This window comes from Dysidea avara, chromosome 11 (genome assembly GCF_963678975.1).
Source record: "Dysidea avara chromosome 11, odDysAvar1.4, whole genome shotgun sequence".
Classification (NCBI taxonomy): domain Eukaryota; kingdom Metazoa; phylum Porifera; class Demospongiae; order Dictyoceratida; family Dysideidae; genus Dysidea; species Dysidea avara.
The window spans coordinates 23,448,796-23,476,088 of NC_089282.1; the positions used below are offsets into that span (position 1 = coordinate 23,448,796).

The 27,293-nt window shown below is 37.0% G+C and overlaps 1 long non-coding RNA gene across 1 annotated transcript; it reads left to right on the top strand.

The window, feature by feature from the left end:
- Positions 1-3,631: 3,631 nt before the first annotated feature.
- Positions 3,632-4,628, top strand: LOC136238795 (uncharacterized). The gene is made up of 2 exons (XR_010693198.1): positions 3,632-3,868; positions 4,398-4,628. It is a non-coding gene; the product is annotated as an uncharacterized lncRNA (long non-coding RNA).
- Positions 4,629-27,293: the final 22,665 nt, after the last annotated feature.

The following is a 27,293-nucleotide window of genomic DNA, read 5'->3' on the forward strand; positions in this document are numbered from 1 at the left end:
GATCATGCAGTTAGGAAAAAGTCACCCAGTAGAGAGTTCAGCTAGAAACAAGTCACCCTGTAGAGAGATCAGCTAGAAACAAATCACCCTGCAGAGAGATCAGCATGAAACAAGTCACCCTGTAGAGATCAGCTACAAACAAATCACCCAGTAGAAATATTTGCTGGAAACAAATCACCATGTAGAGAGATCAGTTAGGAACAAATCACCCAGTAGATAGTTCAGTTGGAAACAAGTTACCCTGTAGAGAGATCGGCTACAAACAATTGCAAATCACCCTGTAGAAAGATCAGCTGGAAACAAGTCACCCTGTAGAGATATCAGCTAGAAACAAGTTACCCTATAGAGAATCAGCTAGAAACAAATCACCCTGTAGAAATATGCGCTGGAAACAAATTACCATGTAGAGAGTTCAGCTAGAAACAAATCACCCTGTAGAGAGATCAACTAGAGGATATTACCATGTAGAGAGTTCAGCTAGAAACAAATCACCCTGTAGAGAGATCAACTAGAAGATGTTACCATGTAGAGAGTTCAGCTAGAAACAAATCAGAGATCATCTAGAAGATATTACCTTGTAGAGAGTTCAGGTACAAACAAATAACCCTACAGATAGTTCAACTACAAACAAATCACCCTGTAAAGAAATCAGCTAGAAGAAGTCACCTTGTAGAGACTTCAGTTATAAAGAAACCACCATGTAAAGAGTTTGATTTCAGCTGCAAACAAATCACCCTGTAGAGATTCAACTACAAACAAATAACCCTGTAGATAGTTCAAGTACGAACAGATCACTTCAGCTACAAACACGTCACCCACTAGAAAGATCAGCTAGAAAAAGTCACCTTGTAGAGAGTTCGGCTACAAAGAAACCACCCTGTAGAGAGTTCAGCTGCAAACAAATCACCCTGTAGAGATTTCAGTTACAAACAAATAACCCTGTAGAGAGTTCAAGTATGAACAGATCACCCTGTAGAGCACTGTTAAAAGTGATGTGTTGAAATAACACCAAAACCAGGTGTAATTTGACTGTACCAAATATAACACCACTTTCTGGTGCTATTATTAACCAACACATAGATGGTGTTAAAACAACATGATTATTTGGGTTGAATTTACAAGGTTTGGTTGAATTGACACTTTTAAAAATGTAATAATAGCACTCTAAAATGCAATAGTATAGCATCTGTTACAACTGAGTTCTATGTCAGTTCTAGTTGAGTTCTTAATTCATCATATCATCTTCAAACATCCAGGCAGTGATCTCTAGTGCAAAAAGACAAAGACACTGGCTTCTGCCACTCTTGATCCTGATATCCTCATATCTGAAGGTTCTCCTCCATCTAGATCTTTTGAATGCTGTTCAGGTGGCTGCCATTGAAGTAACTATGCCACTACCAAGTGATTGGAATAGTCTTGAAATAGCTATATAAAAAGGTAAGCAATTACAAAACAGTATGTGTATGTTCTTACTACATACCATGTTCACTGTCACATGTTATCAACACAAAGTCTTTCTTCCACCTCAAATCTAAAAAAATATCAAATAAAGGTATGGCTAAAATTATGAATTGTTTAACATACTTGTTGTCTTACTGTAGCATTTGTTCAGCTGAATCAAACATGCCCATTTATCTAAAGATCAGAGCAATTAAATACAAACAATTAGAATTGTTGTATGCATACCTGAAAAAGAGACTGCCACTTTTTCATTGCACATAATCAGTTTCCACTTCTGTGACCTATAGCAAGAGAAGCATAATATTTAATATGTTGCTATACTACAGACCAAAAACTAAGTTGGTTGTACCTTTGACTATTGATGCATGTTTATATAGTAGTCTACAATAAGCTTTCTCAATGGACGGTGAATGTTAATATCAGATGATTTCTAGACAATACATATAACTGAAACACAGCAGAACAATGGTGATACTGTACAGATACAGCCACAAAAATCCTACAATACCCTCTTTGGCTATTAACACAAGATCCCACACATTTACACTGGTTTTATCCATGGTTACCTACATGAAACTGTTGCCAAGTAGTTAGCTTCTTTCACTTCACAAGTGACATGAACTACATCTGTCCACATCATGATTCATGTCCCTAGTCCTATATCAATGACTTTATCTGACGGAGACATTATCTGCAGGTGACATTTTACTCTTGTAGAGAGGACTATGTGTACAAAAAATATATGTTTATATACTCTAAATATAATAGAGTACTTACAGCAGAAAGATGCAAGTTTTCAGACTCCATGCAGTAGCCACTGTGAATGGAAAAATTGCAGGGTCTTCTGTCTTTATTAGCACTGACATAACAGGCAACACTAACACTCATCACAAACTATAACACAAACAACTAAGATAAACCATATGTATAAATTATTGTCAATAAAAGGCAATCCACAATTCTCCAGCATAACTCAAGCAACCATGCAAGTTTTTTGGTAGCAGCAGTGTAGTAGTAGTAGTAGTAGCAGCAGTAGCTATGTTTATCTTTGAACATCGGATTCCACATCAGATGAATTCCACATAATTATTAGTTCAATTTTAGTAGCTGATGCTGGCACGTTCATTAATAGATCTAAAAACATCAGGAACAGAGAGAGAGAGTCAGCACGTATGTACAAACAATATGAATTCTCTTTACCTGTATATGTGATAGTGCCACTACATAGTGCAGTTCCCAACCTCTTGTACAATGACCTATAGTAAGAAAAGCATAAGGAACTACAGACCAAAAGCTATAACAGACCTTTGACTTATGGTTCTGATGGGTATTGTAGTCTTCAATAAACTAGCTTTCTCCAATGGACAGTTAATATCAAACAATTCTATTATAAACACAGCATTCAGAACAATGAGAATATGTACAGATACAGCCACAAGCCACAAAAATCCCACACCACCGATTAACAAAAGATCCCACATATTTACACTGGTTTTATCATGGTTACTTACATGAAACTGTTGCCAAGTAGTTAATTTTATTGACAAGTGGCATGAACTGCATCTGTCCATATCATGAGTTGAATTGTAATCACCTTTATCAATAACTTCCATTTGCCAGCAGTATTGCTGTCATGGAGACATAGCTATAGAGACTCGGATGTAGGAGTAATAGGACTCTGTGTATGCATAAACGATTATTTGTTATATCAATGAAACATACTTACAGGAGCATCCAGATGTAAAGGAGGCTGCTCGTTAGCCCATAATAGCTGTATCCCTCCTGCATGAGTCCCCTTGGGAGGTTAATCACTACGTACTTGACATCACATGATGCTGAGGCAGCTGAGGGTCTTAATGATCAGTCCTTGATGCCAGATGGCTATGACACAACAGGTTACACTGACGCCCATCACCAAATAGCGGCTGCGTAGTTTCACTCTCAATTGAGAGGCAAGCTAGTCTAGCTAGCTACCTACAAAACACTGCTCTCGACTGTAAGCTTCGTCAGAATAGTAGTTTTTCTGCGAGAGCTTCGGCATGGCATGACTTATCTTTACAAGCGCTAAGTTTTCCATAGTAGCAGCGGCCTCAGTAGCAGCTCTTCTCTTTAAACATAGATACTCTATGCTTTAAACATCAGATTTATCATCCCTACTAGTTCACTGCGGTTTAATGCGCTATGATGGTGCGCGTTCATTTTAGTTCATGGTGCCAGAGATGATGCTAATTATCGTTTGAATGGCGAGCTCCCTCAAGTAGATATCTTAGTGAGCTAGAACAAGCCTGTATTTAAAGTAGATTACTTACACTGGTTCGACCAACCGTGACGCGGGAGAACGGAAAACTTGCACCTGACCGGCTGGTAGAGACCGAGGGTAGAGACTGCATGAGTATAGCGCGAAGAGGTTAGTGTATGGTGCTGCTAAGCTAAAATTATGACACTTCATAGCTATACACTCTGCACAACTGATCATGAGTCTGACTCAAGCTGAGTTAACCATAATCAAATGATAAAAGCTATAGCTAGCTACTCTGGATAGTCAGGTTTGTTCAGGTTTCAAGACTATTTGATGATATACAGAGCTATATGGCTAAAAGGTCTATTACCATGTCTGACTTAGACATGCAACACAGTTCAGTATAGCTCGACATGCTAACGTACATGCATAGCTAGTTAATCATTTGACTTTTGTACAACGTTCAACATCCAATGTAGCTAACTGCAAAGGTCTAGAGGTAGTTTGTAACTTATAGTGAAACGATTACCTCTACCATAACATTCCATGCACGTGCTCCAGCAACCAGCACATTTTACAAACATTTTGTCACTAAATGTGTACCAACCGACTGTAATATAGTAATTCTTAAATGTTATGGTACTATCCAAAAAGTAATACCATGTGTTATATAGTACATTGTTCTTTAACACTGTAGACAGCGAAGTTTTGAACTATACATAAGATATGGACTCATGCAACATTACTATATAACTCTTCATCTATATATGCTGACTTATTATAATAAATGAAAACGATTGACTTTTTTATTAATTGTAAATATTATATTATGTGTATCTGTTATCAACATTATTACACTGTATAATATGTACATCATTATGTAAATGTGGTATACATGTTGGAGAATAATAAATAATATTCACTTTGGTGTTCTTCAAATGAAGCATTGTTGGCACTGCTGACCGACTTTCTTCCATATCTGATGTTACAATGACAGTTCCTGAATTGTGCGCATCTCACTGGTGAGAATCACAGCCAACTAATATTGACCAACTTCAGTATCACAAAATAACCTCTTAAAATAACAATGACAGTTTCTGAATTGTGCACATCTCACTGATGAGAATCACAACCAAATAATATTAACCAACTTCAGTAACACAAAATAACCTGTTAAAATAACAAGTGCCATGCTAAACTAGCACAAAGGCTGATGCTAAAGTAACATAGGTAGCTTAAATTAACCACCATTTAGTAATATTAGCACTCCCATAGTGAAAATAGCATTGCAAGCAAGTTGTTAAATCAACTCAATGAGTGCTAAAATAACTACTCAGTTTTAACAGTGAAATTTCACATGTTTTACACCAATTCCTTACCTTCAAGAGCATCCACTGTGCAGGTAGCCAACAGCTAAGTTTCCTGCCATTCTGATAGTTTTTAACTTGACTGTAAACTTGACCGTACCAGGTGAGCTCCAAAAGGGGTGGGAGGCAGGGGCCCAGAGGAGGGCAAAAGACTGTTCAAAAAATTAAAGAGGAAGGCGTAGGGATGAATGAGGCCAAGTTATGGGCCATTCATATATCAAAACTGGCTAAAAAAACACACTTTTACAGCACAGATCTTTATTCAACATTACGAAGTGTATAGTCACATACAACCATCCCTGGCTCAGGCTGGTCAGAGCTCCAATAGGGATCCAGATCCTTCATATGGATTGCCATTGTGCTTTGGAAAGTAGCTAGTAAAATCACACCTCTCAAGTCTTGCTGACTTTGAATGTGAAATTTGATAGTGCATTCGTGTACTTTTGTGTTCTTGGTGAAAAATCAAATCTGCTGTCATGGGCAATAAAACTGCATGGTCTTCCCAGACCCAGTCATATAGGTTGATCGTTCATTGAAAATCTTTGTAAAGAACTTAAGGGAAGCAAGCATAATAATACTTTATACTAAAATCAAGACCACATCAAGGAAAGCACCTTGGAAAAATCCTAGATACTCCCTTGAAGTGCACATAATAGAAAGCATACATGAAAGCATGTGCATGGCTAGCTACATAGAGGCTTGAGCTATGCCTTGACAATTGTTTCTGTCAATGTGTAATTTCAGACTGGAACAATAGTGTTCAGATATACTTCATCAACACTAAAAACTGTATTCTTTTGAACTATACTACGTAAACACTTGAGCTCTATTTGTATTCAGTAAAACTCACACTTCAATAAAATTAAAACCGGTGTATTATTAAAATATGTCAGTTGAGCAGGCAAATGTTGTGGCTTTCCTGATATATAATTATGGTACTGGGGGAATTTAATGTAGTGGTCGTCTTAAAATTAAAATTACATATAGCTATATGCGTATTGGTTAATATTGTATGGCTACAACTGTAGCTATATGCTGTTATTTAGATTAGGTGGGAAATACATCTGGTGTACTCTACCTTGTTTTCTAATATGCTCCACACCTTCAGACACAAATAACATAATTATGCTTAAAATCAATCGTTGCTTATTCCTAAAATTCTAGTGATGTAACAAGGGTACTTAATTGTGTAATTTAAGTATACTTATATGGTCGCCATGGCACTAGTACTATAGATCCAGCCACTTTTGCCGATGCTACAGCAGAAACAGCCATAGAAACATGTATAACAAATTTGAGTGTAATATATATATAGTCTAAAGCAGTTATACAGGCACAATGTGGAGTGTATGGAATTTTATAAATCCTCTGACCTTTACTAGCACCCTTGCTTTGCCCATGCACTACAGACTCGGACCTTCAGGTTTATAAATTCTATAGACCCCACATTGAGCCTGCATAACTATTATGTATACTTAGATAGTTATTTTGTAATAAAATTATTTGCACAGCCTAGTAAGCTCAGCTTTAGTTTATCCTAAGGCAATTTTTTGATTTCTTTTTCACGACCTTACTTGCAACCTTACATTAGATGAACAATGATCTGGTATCAATACAACACAGAGTTTCTTCACTGGTATCTTTATCCCATGGGCGTTGCTTTTCCTATGTAAAGTGGGAGAAACCTACGTACGCTAACTGTAATTGCTTCACAGTCATTGTACAGTCATTTAGTATTTGTGAATTATAAGTTAGTTACTGCACCTTTCGAGATGGAGTTTTGTAAACACTATGTCAGGCGGCAAGTATATGTGCACTAGTTATTAGCCAGCTAAGGCTGACAACAATCATCAGCAGGTTAGATACTATGTGCCAAGCCCAGGATGCCTCCTGATAGTATCACTTGGCACACACTAACCTGGTGGAAGTCGCAAGCCTCCCAGGGGATATACATATCTTAATTAAGTTAGCACATAGGATTGATGAAACTTGGTGGATTTGTCATAATGTCAGTAGTGCATGCATGTTGCAGCTCGAATTTCAATGGGTCCCCTTGGTTTTTGCGAGGCTGCACCTTGACTACTACCAATAAACTGTAGGTGTGCACTAGTATAATTATTGATTCTGCAGCTGTCCTTTCTAATTTTAGTCCAATCATTTTTATGATTTACCCTTTAACTAACTGCAACAAAAAACTTCTTTAAAGTGTCTGGCACAGAAAAATGTGCTCTATAACATATCAATAGTCTTGAGGAATGTCATGACGGCCTTGATGGGAAAGTGATCGACCTTTTGTGGCCATTTTCATCACAATTTGTAATTTCGACCTCTATGTTATCTGTTTATCAACTAAATTATTCAAACTTGGTATCAAATGAATGGTCTCACTATGATGATCTTTAAATTATTTAAAGTGTATATAATTATTATGTCATTTGGTTCCAAAGGTATAACTAGTTTCATGATCCAAGGAAAAACATATACCCACGCACATAATTGAATTTGTTGTAATAGCGATTCTAGTAGTTTAACACTGCACACTTCAACCATGGCATGCTGTGAAATTTACTATACTATAGTGTAGTTCTAATAAACTGTGAAGTTTAGCACTGGATTTATTGTCATGCAGACATGGTAATTCACTATCGTTTCACGTATTGAGCTTCATTAAGCTCCAGTGACTTTATTTGAATTATTTAGCGATCTGGGGCCCACATTTTGTTATAGACAAACACGAAGTTGAGGCCATAAAATGACATATCTGTTGTTTTTGTATCAAATAATTAAAATGACATAATAATACAGAAAACTTTTTCTCATAATCACATCAACAAGAGGACATAATATGAAATTATTCAAACCCACCCAAATTGTTTATCAAAATATATATATTTTTAAGTTATACTGATTAATGATTGGAATCACTGTACCCCAATCCGTGATTGATGCAAACTCCCCAAATCAGTTTAGAGACAGATTGATATTAGCTACAGTAATAATATTATTATAGCTAATGTATGATTTTAAAATATTAGTGCATACTAGAATTGAGCATTCGAATGTTTGAATGAAAAACTGCGGATTAGCTATTCGAATGTTTCTAATATTTAAACCCACAATCAAAATTATTAATTTATTGAATCTAACGAATATGACTTATTGTTGCGAGGATTCTATGCACTTACTTGTTGAAATACTCTTTGATATAGACAGTAAAGTTAGTGTAAACAGTAGCGAAGTTGTAGTTTTATCGCTGTAGTCAGCCTCACACCTGGCGCGCTAGCCGTCGCTTGTAGCGTTTTTGGCTTCACATGCACCTGACTGTAGACAACAGGCTGTTAACCAAGTGTAAACAATAGCGAAGTACATGTTGACACCTGGCGTGTGTCGTGTCCTGTACTATTTCAGCTACACGTGACCTAATTATATACATTGGGCGCCCGCGTAAAGGATTCGAATGTTATGAATTTGTATTCGAATGCTCACAAACGAGCGAACATTCGAATTTCAGAGCATTCATTTATGCACTATGTTTAATGGACATATTGTGTATGATTGATTGATTAGATGTACAGGTACAGGCTTATGCCTTTATTCAAAATTTTGTACAATTAAATTTAGAATAAATTTTCATTTCAGATAGCTAGCTACCTGTGTTATTGTTCGCTGTATTCTTAGTCACTAGCAGTAAATGCAATCGACTTTGGCGTCTACAATGAAGCAAGTGGCTGGTAAGTGCCTCGGGTACGTGTATACATGAACATAATTATCATTGGAATTCAATTACATTACGCTCATTACTTATGACATCATGACACTGAAACGTGTATGTCACGTGAATGAATAAGTAGAGAATCACGTGATAAAATAAGTATAAATTGGAGGCTTTCAAATATCATGACGATAAACTGTGAATTAACTTTGCCTGGCCATAGATATCAATATGGGTAACACCGACAGTATTCCCGTGGTATCACAAACTAAATCATTGGTACAAGCCATTGCTGGGGACGAGGAAGGTGCACGACGTACGCAGGAAAATTTCTCACGACAATGCCCGATTGTCTCTCAGGCTCGTTCACTGGTGGAAGTGTCCATGGGAGACGAGGAAGCTGCGCGAGAGACCCAGAGACAATTTGGTCAAGGAATGGTTGATCTTGTAGATAGGACGCCCGGGATAGGACACATCAAAGGTGGTATACAGTATGCATGCGGTGACAAGGATGGGGGCGACAAGGCAATGGTATCCGCCACGCGAGGACTGTTTTTTGGACCAATAGGCATGGCTACATATGATATCGTAAACTCTGCAATACCAGATAAAATTGGTGATCAACACATTTCTACCGTCAATGTCGGTGAAACGCGCATAGCGAAGGAATTCGGTAGTGGCAGCACAAACCTCAGCGAGTGGACAAAACATCTCGATGGCAAAATGGCAGTGATTTGTCATGAAGGAGTGAAAGCATTAAATCAGCGGAAAACTGCAAAGGGTGGAGAGTATTTGAAATGGGATGACGTACTGAATGTGTTTTGCAGCTGTGCCTATATTGCCCGTGATGATAGGAACACTGTCCACATTAAAGACAGCCTTGAATGGGACGAGCAAAATTTCTTCAAGTTTGATGGCAGCCCAGAAGAAATTCGCAAGAGAAAAATTGTGACCTGGCTAAAAAATCTAATGGATAAGCATGGTGAACTAAGCGTGTTCAAGGACACAGATGTGTTTAATGATGGTACAGTTGACCGTCTTGCTGGTATTGCTTCTCAAAGTGGTGCTACTATCACAGATCCAGTTACTGCTGTTGCTAAAAATGAAAGCCACAGAGAAAAGGTGATTGAAATATCTGTCATTCGCTTCCCAGAAAAGTGGAATTCAAAATTCAAATTGTACCGTCTTGCCTTGTTTGCTTGGTCACGGTGTTCTAGAATTTTGTTCAGCCAACATGATGACAATGGAATTGAAATAGAATATGATAGCTACGAGTTCAAACCAGATGTAAAGGATATTGACGAGCGCCATGCAGCAGAAGCAAAGATCAAATTATCAGATCCAAAAATGTTTGACTTCTAGTTAGTCAGCATAGCTACGTATGTAACTTTTGTGCTGAATCTAAACACAGAATAGAACCATTGAAATAGGAAATGTAAAGCTTTTTTAAAGCTGTGTTATTGTAATAACAATATTATACTCATTTTTGTATGATAAAAAATATATGCAAGTGTGTATATACTGACTTGCAATGACAGTGGCGGATCTAGGAATTTTCAGAGGGGGTTTCAGGTTCAGGAAGTTTTCAATAACTGATCCCACTTAGCTATAGTCCAGCTGGGGTTGTTAACTCAGTCTTATAGCTCAGTGCCCTATAGCTACATAGATCTATAGTGAATCATAAAAATCACTCCAAAACATTGTTTCATGTTTGATCCAGGCCTTCGCAGAAAGTTTTGAAGCAAAACAGCACTAAAACGATAATTATTTTTAGAGGTGCTTAACACGCTTCAACGCCGTAATGCCATTTTTAGTGATTTCAAAGCAAAAGTATGAAGTTTGACCAGTAGAAAAGGTCCCAATGTGATACACTATGCATAACTGTTGGTGATTTTATCACTCACATGAGTCGTAAATAAATTAGGCGCGCGCACTTTTCAGAGGGGGTTTCAGCTGAAACCATTGCAATCCCCCTGTATCCGCCACTGAATGATGTTGGTTTTCTATATGCATGAAACAAGCAATCATATCACGTTAAGGAAACTATCTGTTAGTAACTCTGCTATATAATATTAGTATGGTATGTAAAAATGAAGTGTGCTGTGCACACAGAAACAGTGTCAGCAGAAGACACTTTGAACACAAAAACGTTCGCTGTGGCACCATTTCTGTGGGTACAAAAATGTGCCCTGCATGTGACACCGTTTTTGTGTGCAAAGCACATTTTATTTTTTACAGTATATATACTGTACATTTGCTTTTTATTATTGCAGCAACTATTTCTATCAGCACTTCACAGCAGATTTTACAGTCCTTTAATTCAGTCATGCATATACCTGTCACAGACTACAGCTTAGAGCTACGATATAGATGTACTCCCAAATGTGAATCTTTGCATCAAACTAGTTAGTATTCCTCAGCACGCTGCAGTGAATGAAACTATTTGTTGTGCTCTGGTGTCTGGAGGTGTACCTGCTGTTTTGGAGCTAATTGGTGTGTGTCATAATGATGGTAAGAGGCCAGATGGCATGTCATTGATTCCTTGGTCACGGGGTTTACCCTTGCTCTGGGACTTTATCTGTTCAGACACCCTGGCCCCATCTAATTTATCTACTTCTGCAAGTGGTGCCAGCCGGCTGGCAAACTCTGCAGCGTCAGCTAAGTTCAGAAAGTATTCTTCTCTGATTCCATCATTTCACCTCTCCCCTATATGTGTTGAGACCCTGGGTGCTTGGGGATCATGTGCACGCTCATTAGTGAGGCGGATAGGTTCCCGGGTAATAGAACAGTCTGGTGATAATAGGGTCACCCAATTTTTGATTCAAAAGGTTGCCATTGATGTTCAACGTGGCAATGCTGCTTCTGTAATGGCAACAATACCATCATCCCAGGACTGGACAGAGATTGCCTCTCTGCCCACTGTTTAAGTGTTTATTATTATATTATTATCTTTTAAAAATAAAAATAAAATAAACTAGTTAGCTGATAAAAGGCCTTTGCTGTACATCAGCGTTGAAACCGGCTCACTACTGCTGACCCGGATAACCCACTGACCAGGATTAATTAAATCCGAGGCGTGCGATAAGAGGTTTGTTTCAGTCTCGAGCGACGTTTTGAGCATTCGATTCGTGTTGAGTAAACGATCCTTACCATCACTGTTGTATAGACTCCAGAGGGGTGATTTAATTTTTCTATACAAAATTCTTAACAACTACTTCAGCTCTGACTTTACTAATCTTAGTCTATACACCTACTCCACTACTACTACTACCAGGGGACACCAGTTTAAATTGTTCAAGCAACATTCAAGATTGTTATGCAGATCTAATTATTTTATGAACAGAGTGATTAATGAGTGGAACAGTTTACCTACCTCTGTTGTAGAAAGTTCTTCAATTAACACTTTTAAATCGCTGTTAGATAATTATTTTTTAGATTTTAGATTTACTTTTGTATAACGCATTGATCGGGTATACAGGCTTTGCCTTTACCCGTATTTAATCATAATCATAATCAAACGAGTAGTTATGTGATAACTAAGCAAATAAGTTTATAATTTAAAATCAGCCAGTTGGTTTTGGTTCCACGTAGCTACTGTGAGTTTACACGCAGCAATTGGGTGTGACTTCGTGCATACCTAGTATTACAATTTCCCGATATATTGAAGTGGGTGTGGCCACAAAAGTACTTATCCTGCTGCAAGACTTGACTATGTACAACTTTTACAATAATCGATTAGTGGACGTGGCTCCACGTAAGCTTGCGGATAGTCAACGGACACAGTTTCGTGATACAGACTGCACTTACTGGCGTAACTGAGCATATGTTTGTAACGCGGTAAGTGGGCGTGGCTCACGAAAGAGCTCCTCGACTAGCGTTTATAAGTTTCCACGTTGTCAAACGAACAATTTAGTTTCTCACGTGATCCAATCAGGATCAGACCTGGGATAATTTGTAAATCGGGTCGGACCCGGAGAAAATGTGACCCGGATGACCTGACCCAGTGTCAACGCTGCCGTACATGTATCAAGAACTATAAAGTGAGCAACTGCTATTAAAAGATGTATATTATACAATAAGTAAGAAAAGTTCTCTGCTACTACAATTTCTAAAAGTTCAAAATATTGTAGCTAACTAAAAGTCAAATGTATCTTCTTGAGCCAATTTTTCTTTTGCTTTTTGAGCAAACTTTTTGTCAATTGCGGCAGTGTTTGGCTTGAATTCAACACTGTCATACTCAACTTCAAATCCTGACTGGTCACGCTGGCTTAGCAGAATGCGAGTGCTTTTGAAAAAAGCAAATATCACAAGCCGAAAAAGCTTAATTCTTGGATCTCCTTTTCTTGGAAAACGGATAATGCCAATCTCCATTACTTTATCGCTCTTCTGCTCAGTTGCAAAGAAAAGGCTAACGGGGTCCTTGAGGGCTGCTCCACACTCTGATGCAATGTCAGCAAGTCTGTCTAAAGTTCCTTCTTGGACAATAACCGAATTATCAAGCACTGACTGTTCTTCCTTTTTATTGAACAGGTCTTTGAACCAAGTAAGAATCTTTCTCTTTCGAACCAAGTCGCTCCCAGGGAAATCAAACCAACGTTTTTCGTCAAATGTTTGTATGTCATTGATGCGCTTAGAACTGCTTTCATCCTTGATAATATAATCACAGTTGTTAAAGATGCTGACAACTTTGTCCCAAGTGAGATAATCGGCTCCGTGCTCTTTTAACCATACCTTCAGCTCCTTCACAGCAAGGCAGCATGCTACAGCCATTTCATCATCCAATGCTTGGACCCATTCACTGAGATTAACTGCATCAAATTCTTTTGCAACCTTTGTGTGAATGAATACCTTGGAAAATGGGGTATCCTTTGACGTTGGTGCCGACTGACAAGCATTCCATACGCTCTCCATAACCTCTGCTACTTGCCCTCCTGCATTAAAGGTCATGGAGTTCTTTGCTAACTTAGCAAGCGTTCCCAAGCTGGACACGTCGCCCTGTGTCTTAACTGCAGTGAGTGCCGCCATTGCCTTCAGTTCTGGTAACTCAAGTTGCTTTAAAGTTGAGTATGTGGTAGTATATGGAACAAAGTACACCTATATACTGCACGTAAACTGATGATATCATGCATGCATGCATGCGGGAATCAAGACACACGGTAGTGTGTTGTGCGGCCAAGAAGCCATCACGCGACACCGTGAGTATATTGACAGGAAGAAAACGCGATTTTCGCACTTCCGTAGCTCTGTGCTGCCTTTACGAAACAAGACGAATTTTGCTGTGGATACGCCCGCCAACTTCAGTACTCCACATACCAAATTTGAGCGAAATTGCTTCAAGCGTTCCCGAGATATGCGACTTGAAAAATTGGCTTAGTTTGTTCGGATTTTTTCTTCCTCTTTTCGAACACTTACTAAAACTGCCACAGCGGCGGAGCAAGTAGTTGATATGAGGGGGGGCTGGGCTGACCCAGACTTATTTCTATAGTTTGGTAAGGTGAGACCAAAAAAAAAAAAAAGGTCACAACCAACTGACAAGAGCTTTCCACCTCACCAGCTACCATTTCTAGCTGATAAACTACATAATAATCCTTACATAGCTCGCTACACACTGACTACTTTATTAGAGTGACTGCTCTATTAGAGTATCTCGATCTTTATCACGGTTTTCAGCCCCATTCCAAGAAAGATAATTTCGGTGTGATATCATTCTGAGGAGGGGCTAAGTCCCCTAGCCCCCCCATTCCGCCGCCTATGAACTGCCATAAAACTCGAACGCCATATCCGATTTCCTTGAAATGTGGTACACAGAAGGGGGTATAAAGGCGCATCGTGGTACCAAGGTTGGCTGAATAGTCAAGGAGTTATTAGCGATTATTCACGAAACATAACACCAGTATGTTGTCACGCCTACAGGGTAAACCGGCCGCTTACGGGAAGAAGCTGAAAATCGGTTGGTGAATAGGTTAACTATTGAACCTCAAATCTTTTGTAGTTTGAAAGAAATCGAGCTAAAAACCACGAAGAAACAACAAAAAACCAACAGTGTGTAACAATTATGCAATCGAGATTAACTTTTTTAAAAACGACTACTTTCCACGCCTACCAGAAAAACCGCTTGGAGTAATGCTTTGAAAATCGCTGTACAGATGGAGTAATCATCTTACAAAGGCTCTTCAATGGTGTAGAAGAATCAGACTTAAAGTTACAACACGAAATCCAACTTGGTGTAGCAAGTGCGAGATCGAGATACTCCAATAGAGCAGTCATCCTAATAGAGCAGTCACCCTAAAGAGATATCAGCTAGAAACAAGTGACCCATATAGAGATCAGCTACAAACAAATCACCCTGTAGAGAGATCGGAGCTAAATACAAGTTACCCTATAGAGATCAGCTTCACCCAGTATATGTGCTGGAAACAAATCACCTCGTAGAGAGATCAGTTAGGAAAAAGTCACCCAGTAGAGAGTTCAGCTAGAAACAAGTCACCCTGTAGAGAGATCAGCTAGAAACAAATCACCCCGCAGAGAGATCAGCTAGAAACAAGTCACCCTGTAGAGATCAGCTAGAAACAAATCACCAAGTAGAAATATTTGCTGGAAACAACTCACCATGTAGAGAGATCAGTTAGCAACAAATCACCCAGTAGAAAGATCAGCTGGAAACAAGTCACGCTGTAGAGATATCAGCTAGAAACAAGATACCCTAAAGAGAATCAGCTAGAAACAAATCACCCTGTAGAAATATGTGCTGGACCATGTAGAGAGTTCAGCTAGAAACAAATCACCCTGTAGAGAGATCAACTAGAAGATATTACCATGTAGAGAGTTCAGCTAGAAACAAATCACCCTGTAGAGAGATCAACTAGAAGATACTACCTTGTAGAGAGTTCAGGTACAAACAAATCACACTGCAGATAGTTCAACTACAAACAAATCACCCTGTAGAGAGTTCAGCTACAAACACATCACCTAGTAGAGAGATCAGCTAGAAACAAGTCACCCTGTAGAGAGATATGCTAGAAGAAGTCACCTTGTAGAGAGTTCAGCTACAAACAAATCACCCTGTAGAGAGTTCAACTACAAACAGATAGCTAACCATATAGAGAGTTCAGCTAGAAACGATGAAGTCACCCTGTAGAGAGAATCCTGTAGAGAGTTCAGCTACAATTCAAGTCACCCAACAGAGAGATCAGGTTATCCTGTAGGAAATAGTTGGCAAGTAATAAATATATATGTATTTTATATATATATAATTTGTGTAATCACTGATATAATACCATACTTGTTTCACTGCCCATACAAAAGTCTCAATAGTAGCAGTGAAATTTATCCCGTATTTCACTGGTATCAGTGAAAAAGTTGTAATTGCAATTTCATTGGCTAGAATTTATGTTAACAATGTAGTGCCAATTAGTGTTGACGCATGTTTAGTACATAGTGACAAATTGCATACATGGCAATGCTAATGCACAGCATGCGTATATGCAGCGAGTATGGTATTAACTGGGAATAGCATGGGTAGCAGTGGAATTTGGGATAAATACCACTCTAGTTGTATTGGAAATGGTAAATTTCACTCGGCTTCGCCTCGTGAAATTTATCTTTATCCCCATTTCCAATACAACACTTGTGGTATTTATCCCAAATTTCACTGCTACCCATGCTATTACTAGTACAAATAATAATAATAATAATGCTTTACAGAATAATAATTCTGAGGGTCTACCAGTGACCTACACTGATAGCCTAACATACATTAAAAAATAACTATACACTAACATCTACATACTTAGTTACAGGTGGTTAAAATTGTTAGATGCAGGATTCTTGGAACAATGGGAACAGGGACAAAGATAATGGAAACAACAGGGTGAATTGTCAGCAGTTAGCTAGGAAATGATTCCATAAAAATTTCTTCAATTTCTGTTTTATTACAGCTAGTGATTGTGTATGATCAATTATTGGCAAAGAGTTCCATAGTCTAGGTAGGCGAAAAAAATAGGAGTTCATAGCTGCATTGGCATGGGCTGTTTTGTGGTGTAGTTTGATTCCAGAAGATCTAGTAGAACCAGTATTAGTGAAGCTGACATAGTTCAGGATATTGAACTTATCTGTAGGAGTTTTAAGTGATTTGATGAAAAAGAGGATGTCAGATATTTCATAAATATACATCAATGGCAGCATATCAAGTTGGGTCAATCTAGTCCTGTAGTCTGAAGTGTAATCAGAGAGTATGAATTTAGTAGTACACCTTTGTACCTTCTCAATTAATTCTATGTCTTTCAACAAATAAGGTCTCCACAATGTGGAGCAGTATAACAATTTAGATCAAAAATAGTTAAAGTATTAAAAATCTGCTTTAAATCTTGATTATGATTATGATTAAATTTTTTCTTCTTCCTGTGGTAAAGAAAAAAAGATAGGTTAAAAAAGCCCCAAAGCCAGCCATAGGCTGGCTTTGGGGTAGCTATACAAATACAAAAAGAACTGCATGATATCTGTAATCCAAAACAGCCAAGTTGTAAATAAAGAGTGCAGCCTCCAAAAGGGCTATGGTGAAAAAAGATGTGAAATCCAAGGTGGCAAGCGGCACCAAATTCACCTGAATTGCCGTTATTAAAATTTTTACCATTAACCTACCATCACAGCCATTTGTTGGCCGCTACCTTGGATTTCACATCTCTTTTCACCAGCCTTTTTAGGGCCGCACTCTTTTTTTTCTAGCTTGGCTGTTTTGGATTAGATAGGGATTATCCCTCGGATTTTCTTGTGTATTTTCAGGTCAGCCAGGCTTTTTAAACTGTTGGCTATAGCTACTTACATAGGTATACTAGCCAACAGAGTACATGCCTAAATGCACTATTCAGTTCAATGTGGTAGCTAGCTATATAGTTCACATGCATTCATCATAGTATAGAGTAAACCACCAATGTTCGACCACCATCGGTTTGGATGCGATTTTTCTTTAAACCCACAAAGAAATTTTCTGCTCTTGCTATGCCTTTGGAGAGACCTAGGCCATAAACTCTTGCATACAAAATTTCAGACCTGCAGCTTTCTTTATCTGGCTGCAGGAACTGCAAGTGACCTGTCCGAATGTTCTCAATTCTCGGACAAAAATATGTATTATTGGTCGAGTGGCACTGCTCGCAATGCTTGAAGCTGATCAAGTCTTTCTGTGCTTGATATGAAAGAGCAACTCTTATACTCTCCAAATATATGCAAATATTTTGCTTAGTCCGTATTGGCTTTGAATTACAAAGCTCCAAAGTCACCTTGAATCTTAAATTCGGCCACATGTGAAGCTTGTGCAAATCAATTAGTTACCTATATCAAATTCAAAGCTAATTTTATAAACCCTGAGAACATCAGCTACCATTCAATAGTAAATAGATACATGCACGATGACCGCACCTTGATTTTTGCCCGACAAATTGCATTTAGGCTTCTCTGACAGTAGCAGCCTAGCTACTCACCCAACACGAATGCAACTGGTGCCTCCGCTGGAAACACTGTGAGTGCGCTGGAATTACTCCAGATGAATACACTGTATTGTCTAATAGTTTTTCCAAGATTATGTTTTTTTGTTCTCTGTGTTATACAAAAGTGCCTTTCGCTTTAAAAGTGAAAGATGAAACAACCAGTAACCAGGAAGCACTCCAAACAGATCTTCAATCAATTAACAGCAAGCTTTCTGAACTACACTCCAACATTTCTGAGGTTGCTAAGAATCTTGGAACACAAATTGATAAACACCAAAAGACCTTTGCTGAAGCACTTGCTGATCACCCAGCTGATGCACCTACACAATCTACCCCTCCCTCACTTTCTGAAGATTCTGTTGCTCACATAACTGTATCACTAGCAACTGAACAGAAGGAAAAGGAGAAGAGGCAACTGAACATCATAGTAGCACAACATTGAAGAATCTACTGCCTCAGATGGAGCATCTAGAAAGAAAGATGATATTTCTAAATGCACAACTTTACTCCAGACATACCTTGGAGTTTTGACAACAATAAACAATGCCCTCCGTCTAGGCAAGAAATCTACTAAACCCAGATTACTAAAGCTGTCTCTGAATAGTATCCAAGATAAAGCTATTATTCTGAAGAATAAGACCAAACTAAGGTCTTCAAACAACCCTTCTGATGTCCGTAAGATCTTTATCACACCTGACTTCACTCCACTCGAGCAAAGACAGAATAAGGCTCTACGCCAGCAGCTGGCTATTATGAACAAAGATAAGAAACTATGTTATAAAAAATGGGAAGATAGTGCAGAGGACACCTTAAGTGCTCTCTGCACTAACAGTGACTTACCCCCCCCCCCCCCCCCCCCAAATGATTCTCCTAATCCTGCTGATCATTTGCTGATTGCTTTATCACTTAATTGTCAATTCCTACCTGCTAAAAAGGAATCTTTTGTAAACTTAATTAACACACACTCTCCAGACATTATTTTTGGGTCAGAGTCATGGCTTAAAGATACAATTTTCTCTAGTGAAGTTTTTCCAACTGGTTATGCTGTGTACCGTCGGGATCGCCCAGATGGATATGGAGGAGTATTTGTGGCTTGTCATGATTCTCATGTTTCATATAGTTTAGATTTAACAGACTGCTCATGTGAGATTGTCGCTTGTAAAATAAAGCTTGCCGATAATACTTCATTGATTGTATGCTCAATTTACAGGCCTCCCTCTACCGATGAACATTACCTTCAGAAACTTTTTACAGAGCTAGATTCTATTATTAATGGCCATCCGTCATCCACTGTGTGGATAGCAGGTGATGTTAATCTCCCAGATATAAATTGGTCCAGTCACTGTGTTACAAGCTACGGCTATTCATTAAATCTAAACAATATTTTCCTAAACTTTCTAGATAGTAACGGACTTACCCAAACTGTAGAATCTCCAACTAGGGGCCTAAACATCCTTGACATTTTTTTAACCAATAGGCCTTCTCTGACTGTATCATGTAGTACAATTGATGGAATAAGTGACCACGAAGCTGTGTTACTGAAATCTGATACTATTGTTCACCTCACAGACCCCCCAACGCGATCTGTCTACTTGTGGTCTCAAACTGACTTTGATTATATCAGACATACTATTCAAGGTTTTTGTGAGGAATTTGTAACAGCTTATAATACTTCTACCCCTGTGAATGATTTGTGGAACAAGTTCTTGGATATTTTTGTAACACCTGTATGAAGCTTATTCATACAAAACAAATTTCAACTAAACGTCGCTGCCCATGGATTACAACTAGTTTAAAAAGGCTTACTAGAAAAAACAACGTGCATATAACCGTGCTCGCCTAACAAATTTACAAACAGACTGACTCCGTTACCGAGACATCAAAAAACAATCCCAACAAGGCTGTCGTCTTGCTTATAATAAATACCTATCTAGCCTTGTAGATCCAAGCTGTAACACAGTTACTAAATGTTTGTGGACTCTAATAAAGAATAAAAGGAAAGATCATACAGGAGTAAGTCCTCTTGTAGATCATGGCATTACATATACTGATCCCCAAGACAAAGCTGACTTGCTGGCTAATTACTTTTCTTCAGTCTTTACTACTGAAAACACTGAGTATATCCCCCACCTTAAACAGTATCCCCTCACCTGATATTCCATCTATTGTAATAAATCCACAGGGAGTTCAACATCTACTCACTAAACTACAAACTCACAAATCAGGGGGGCCTAACAACCTCCCTGCCCATTTTTTAAAAGAAGTTTCAGCTGAAATTGCTCCTGCTCTAACTATGATTTTTCAAGCATCTCTTAATCAAGGTGTTCTGCCACATATTTGGAAGTCTGGAGCAATAGTCCCAGTTCACAAGAAAGGCAGTCGTACTGAATGTGGCAATTACAGACCGATATCTCTTACCTGTATCTGTTCCAAGATCCTTGAACACATTATTGTTTCTAATATATCAGACCACCTGGATGCTTACCATGTTCTTTGTGATGAACAGCATGGTTTTCGCCACCGTAGATGTTGTGAGTTGCAATTAATCTCTACCATAGATGATTTTGCTAGCTGCCTTAATGAAGGGGGCCAATACGATGTTCTTTTTCTCGACTTCAGTAAAGCTTTTGACAGGGTGCCTCATTCCCGTTTACTTTATAAACTCAACCACTATGGCATACGTGGTCCTCTATTGAAATGGCTTGAATCATTCCTGACTATGATAATTGATCCAGTGTATTATCAGGCATCTCTCAGGGCACCGTCCTGGTACCCCTACTATTTCTACTTTATGTTAATGACCTTCCACAGTGCATCTGCAACAAAATAAAACTCTATGCTGATGATGTTTTATTATAATTATTCTGTTATACATTCTGCCAGTCCGTCTGCAGGAGGATTTGAAATTGTTACATCAATGGTCTATATTGTGGCAAATGGAATTTAATCCTTCCAAGTGTGATTTTTTGCGGATGACTAATAAAAGGAATCCTATCACATACCAGTACTCCATCAGTGATGCAGTCATACAACAAGTAACACATACTAAATATCTGGGAGTTACAATTGATGAAAAGCTATCATGGAATGAACATATTCTGAAAGTAACCAATAAGGCAAGGCAAGTTAACGCATTTTTACGTCGCAATATTTCTAACTGTCCTACACATGTCAAATGTAACATCTATAAGATCATGGTGCACCCAATACTTGAATATGGCTCTACCATCTGGGACCCCCACACCCACCTAAATATTAATTTACTAGAAAGTATTCAAAGAACTGCTGCAAGATTTTGTTACAATAATTATTTTAAACTTTCCAGTGTTTCTAGAATGTTGAACCAACTCAGTTTACCTAATCTACAGCAAAGGAGAAAGAGAAGTAAATGTATTATGATGTTCAAGATAATTAATGACCTTATAGACATTCCTGCCAGCCACTTTGTACCTAAACAATGTTTACTTCGAGGAGAATACTATATCCATCTCTCTACAAAAATTGACTCTTACAAATTTTCATTTTTTCCTTCTGTAATTAAATTATGGAATAGTTTACCTCCAATTGTAGTTAATTCTCTCACACTTAATGATTTTTGTATTAACTTAGATACTTATATGCATAACACCTGTGCATTATAATCTGTCATTGATTCCTGCACAGTAATACTACTAATAATAACACACATATACACAATCCAAATCCACTGAAATGAGGTTTTGAATATCCCCTGTCTTAAATTTTCTCTTCAAAAGGCACTTTACATGAGCTTGATTTACCCAACCAATATTAATACTGTCATGTCATTGTGAGGAAAAATCGAGGCAGGTTTGGGTGATATTTTACCATGGGCCACACCCAAACCTTCATCGTCTTGGGCCTACTATACAGTACTATTGTATTGTATGATAAGAAAATATTACAACCTACTGTCGTATATTTATCTTGTGAAAAATAGAACTATAGTCCTTTTTAGGGAGAAACTAACTTTCATAGGTTGCAGTTAGTTCTAGTACTGTAAAATCATTTTGATTTAGTTCTATAGTTTTAGTACTTAATTTGAGAGCAGTTTTAGTTAGTAGTGTTCTAGTATCCCCAGTTTGCATGAATTTTAGTTAGTCTAGTTCTAGCACCCTCAGTTTACAGGAGTTGTAGTATAAGTTTAGTTCCGAGGAGTTTTATTTCATATTAGAAACTGAGGTTGACAGCTTACAAAAGTAAATGAAAAGATTTTTTACGACTTAAATTGCAGACATAAGCAACTTCTAAATAATACTGTGCAGTGGTTTTTGCCTCTTAGGATGCATTGCCAAGTTTGCTTTTCTCTGAACCTTTTTACTTTAGTACTAACCAAGAGTTCAATTTCCTTTAGTTTAGTTTTTGAACCAAAAGTTCTCAAGGTTTTGATTTAGTTTTAGTTTTAACCAAAACAAATGTCTTAAAATTTTGATTCAGTTTTAGCATACTAGAACTAAAAGTAAATCACTATAATACTAAAAGCACTTTTAGTTCTTAGACTAGTACCTTAGAACCAGAATAACAGTAGACTTATGGTCACTTCCTATGGGTGATAACTCTGAAGGAGTGCGAGTACTATACATCCTGGAAATTAGATCCCAAGCAAAAATTTCCAAATGTGCTAAAAACATGAATATGTTACATGAAGCGAGATGAAGTTGGTGTTGTTTACACAGACAATAGCTATACATATATTAGCTGCATGATGGGATCTAAGAATAACTCCATATTATACACAAGGTATCTGACATAAAGAAACCGACAAAGAAATTGCATAACTGTACAGTAGGTATGTCCTTGATTATCCAGACTCTCAATTATCCAAACTGTACAAATGACTGTTCTATTAGAGTATTTTGACACTCAGTATGTTCTATTAGAGTAGTTGAACAGAACTCTGTTAAATGAATCATCCAGACAAATTCACATAAACTAGCACACAGGTGTTCAGATAATGAAAAACCAACTGTATTTCCAGTTATCGTATTAACAAGAGTCCATAATAAGAGTTTATGGACTCTTGGTATTAATAATAGCTTTCCTTGTATACTATGTATACCTAATTCTAGTGCAACCATGTAGTGCGTAATTATGTTTTCCTTGTAATTTATCAGTCTTAGTTCTCCATCCTGCCATGTAAGTACTTAACACAACAGCAGGTAATACAGTTGATCAGTTGGTTCAAAGTACGTAATTGCAATGACTACCTAGTTACTGAGTAAAATGTTTCTCTAGAATAAGGAAATCTCCAGGGTGGTTTTATTCAAACAATTAAATGTATCTAAAGGTTTACTGAAGTCTTTTATTTAGCAATAGTCATGATCGAAGGTACATAACTAATATCAGATAGTGCTGTAATAGTGGTCAAGCATGATCGAAGGTACATAACTAATATCAGATAGTGCTGTAATAGTGGTCAAGCATCAATCAGAAAATCATAATTTGATTATCCAAGACAGTAAGGCATAGAAAATTAACGCTGCTCTCAAAGGTGATATTAACATTATATAGTCACTTTTTGCAAGTAGTGATTACTCAGGTGTGTATGTATATAATTATTATAATTGATACACGTACGTCAGGTCTGGCTGCATGCTTGTATGGCAGATACAAACAAACATGCAAATACAGTAATACTGTGAACGATTATTAAAGGGACCAATAACTATGGCCAGATACATGTCAGGCTAACCATAATTATTACTACAACAGTGACAATTGAAACTGTGGGTTGGTCCAATATGTTGATCATCTGTATTTGACAGTATTTAATTTCTTAAAAACAGAAGATAATCTTGGTGCTGTGTCAACAAACAATCATATAAGCAATATTGTATGGAATTTGTAATGAATCTTAGAATAACTGCAACATATAAAAGTATCTTAAGGAAAATTGCATACTGTAACTTTATAGTACTTCTAATCCAGTTATTGTATTGATTAATAGCTTTCCTTGTATACTAGGCATAATTGTGACCAGAAGAAGGTTAATTTGCAATGATAAAATGTTACTCAAGTAGTAGTCTCAGTTTATAGTAAGAAGAACATAAACCTAATGGTGCAGAAGAAACAACCTGACCCTAACCCTAGTAAAGCGTGAATAGTCTAAAAGATGGTAACCTTCTGAAGTGTAGCAAAATAATTTTGACATAGCTGGTATATTCAATGCATGACAGATATCAGTTGACATGCACTATATAGTAGGATTATACTGTTCAATCACTTGGCTATTATACTTGTGTGACTATTAGTATTATAGATTCTTGATATATACAATATGTACTGATGTATACATTAAATGAAAAATCATGAATGTAACATGGATTTTTAAATTTCCTTGTGTTCTTTCTGTTTCCCTGTTTATTTAGCATAAAATAAACCTGGGCCTCAAGCAAATAAAATGCCATCAAGCTCTACAATTCTCTTAAATTGTATATGTCTTTTTTTTCTGTTTCCTTGTTTAAATAAACATGGAATACATTGCCGCATTGTTTATGTAGGGCATGTTAATTAAATGTTACTTTGTGTATATACTGGTCTAGCTCGTACTACACACACACACGCACACATACTTTTCCATGCAAATGATCACTGCTAATTGTATTCTGTGTTTGGAGTAATTTCATTATCAAAACTGCACGTGTGTATAACTGCAGCAGTATAGCTGTGTCATTGGTTTTACTATACTTGAAGTAAAGTAATCTGACCATACTATATTAAAAGTATATTGTTGTGCTTGCATTATGGAGGTCACTTTACAAACACAATTAATTAACACACTTATTGTGTTAGTAAACATGTAATTATTTTGGGGAGCATATGCACACAGTAAATACTCATGCACTGCTGAGGAGTACAATGAACTTTTTACCATGTCATGCATGTACTGTACTGTGGACAAGCATGTCAGTAAATGTTTTGACAATGGAGTATGTAAATGTTAAACACAACATAATACTAACATGTGAAGACCATAAATAACAGATACAGAAGTTATAACATGTAAATGTAACTAATTCTGACTAGCATCAACACTTAACTTCAACTTCATACTATCAAAATTTTGCATCTATTTGTATAAGACCATTACATAATAGCTACTCAGGAAACAAACTACTTTAGCCTATTGTTGCTTAAAGTTGAGAGTTTTGTACTGACAGGCATGTATAAACACTACTACTACTATTACTACTACTACTACTACTACTACTACTACCATTCATTACTGTACATATGGTACTGTGCATTATACAGAGTGTAGGAGTTATATCATGTAAAATATATACATCAGATAGACTCAGTTATGAGTATATTTTTACATGATATAACTCCTACACTGATTTGATTTGATTGATCAATCAAACCAAGTGTAGGAGTTATATCATGTAAAATATATACATGATATAACTCCTACACTGATTTGATTTGATTGATTATATCATGTAAAATATATATATGATATAACTCCTACACTGATTTGATTTGATTGATTGATTGATCAATCAAATCAAATCAGTGTAGGAGTTATATCATGTATATATTTTACATGATATAACTCCTACACTCTGCTCTAAAATTCCCTTAAATTGTGTATGTCTTTGTTTGTTTCTATACACTGATTTGATTTGATCAATCAAATCAAATCAGTGTAGGAGTTATATCATGTAATATATAAATAGACTCATTACTGAGTCTATCTGATATATATATATTTTACATGATATAACTCCTACACTGATTTGATTTGATTGATCAAATCAAATCAGTGTATAGAAACAAACAAAGACATACACAATTTAAGGGAATTTTAGAGCTTAATGGCATTTTATTCACTTGAGGTCCAGGTTTATTTTATGCTAAATAAACAGGGAAACAGAAAGAACACAAGGAAATTTTAAGTCCATGCATGTTACATTCATAATGGCATCTTTTTCATATAATGTATACATCAATGCATATGTATGTATCAAGAATCTATAATACTAATAGCCACACAAGTATAATAGCCAAGTGATTGAACAGTAATACTGCTATATAGCAGGGGTGTAGGAAGATATTTAACTTATGGGTGTCCAGTGGTAAAGCTGAAGACCAAAAAAAAAAAAAAAAGGTCACGAGTGTGACTGCTTTATTAGAGTCATTGACTGCTCTATTATAGTATCTCGATCTTTTCAGTAATATAGTACAGTGTGCTGACACCTGTTAGTTACGCCACTGGAAATACTTTAGGGCGCCCAAGCACTCATGGCACCCATGCTTCCTATGCCCCTGTATAGTGCATATCAGTCTGATATGTGTCATACATTATACCAGCTATGTCAAAATTATTTTGCTACACTCCAGAAGGCTACCATCCTTTAGACTATTCACACTTTACAAATTAACTGAGTCTATCTGATGTATATATTTTACATGATATAACTCCTACACTTGGTTTGATTGATCAATCAAATCAAATCAGTGTAGGAGTTATATCATGTAAAAATATACTCATAACTGAGTCTATCTGATGTATATATTTTACATCTACACTGATTTGATTTGATTGATCTAACTGAGTCTATCTGATTTATATATTTTACATGATACAACTCCTACACTGATTTGATTTGATTGATCTGATTTGATTGTTCAATCAAATCAAATCAGTGTAGGAATTATATCATGTAAAATATATACATCAGATAGACTCAGTTAATTTGTAAAGTGTGAATAGTCTAGCCTTCTGGAGTGTAGCAAAATAATTTTGACATAGCTAGTATATTCAGTGTATGACACATATCAGACAGACATGCACTATATAGCAGGATTACTGTTCAATCACTTGGCTATTATACTTGTGTGACTATTAGTATTATAGACTCTTGATACATACAATAATTATGCATTGATGTATACATTATATGAAAAAGATGCCATCATTATGAATGTAACATGCCCCTTGTGTTCTTTCTGTTTCCCTGTTTATTTAGCATAGAATAAACCTGGACCTCAAGTACATTAAGCTTTAAAAT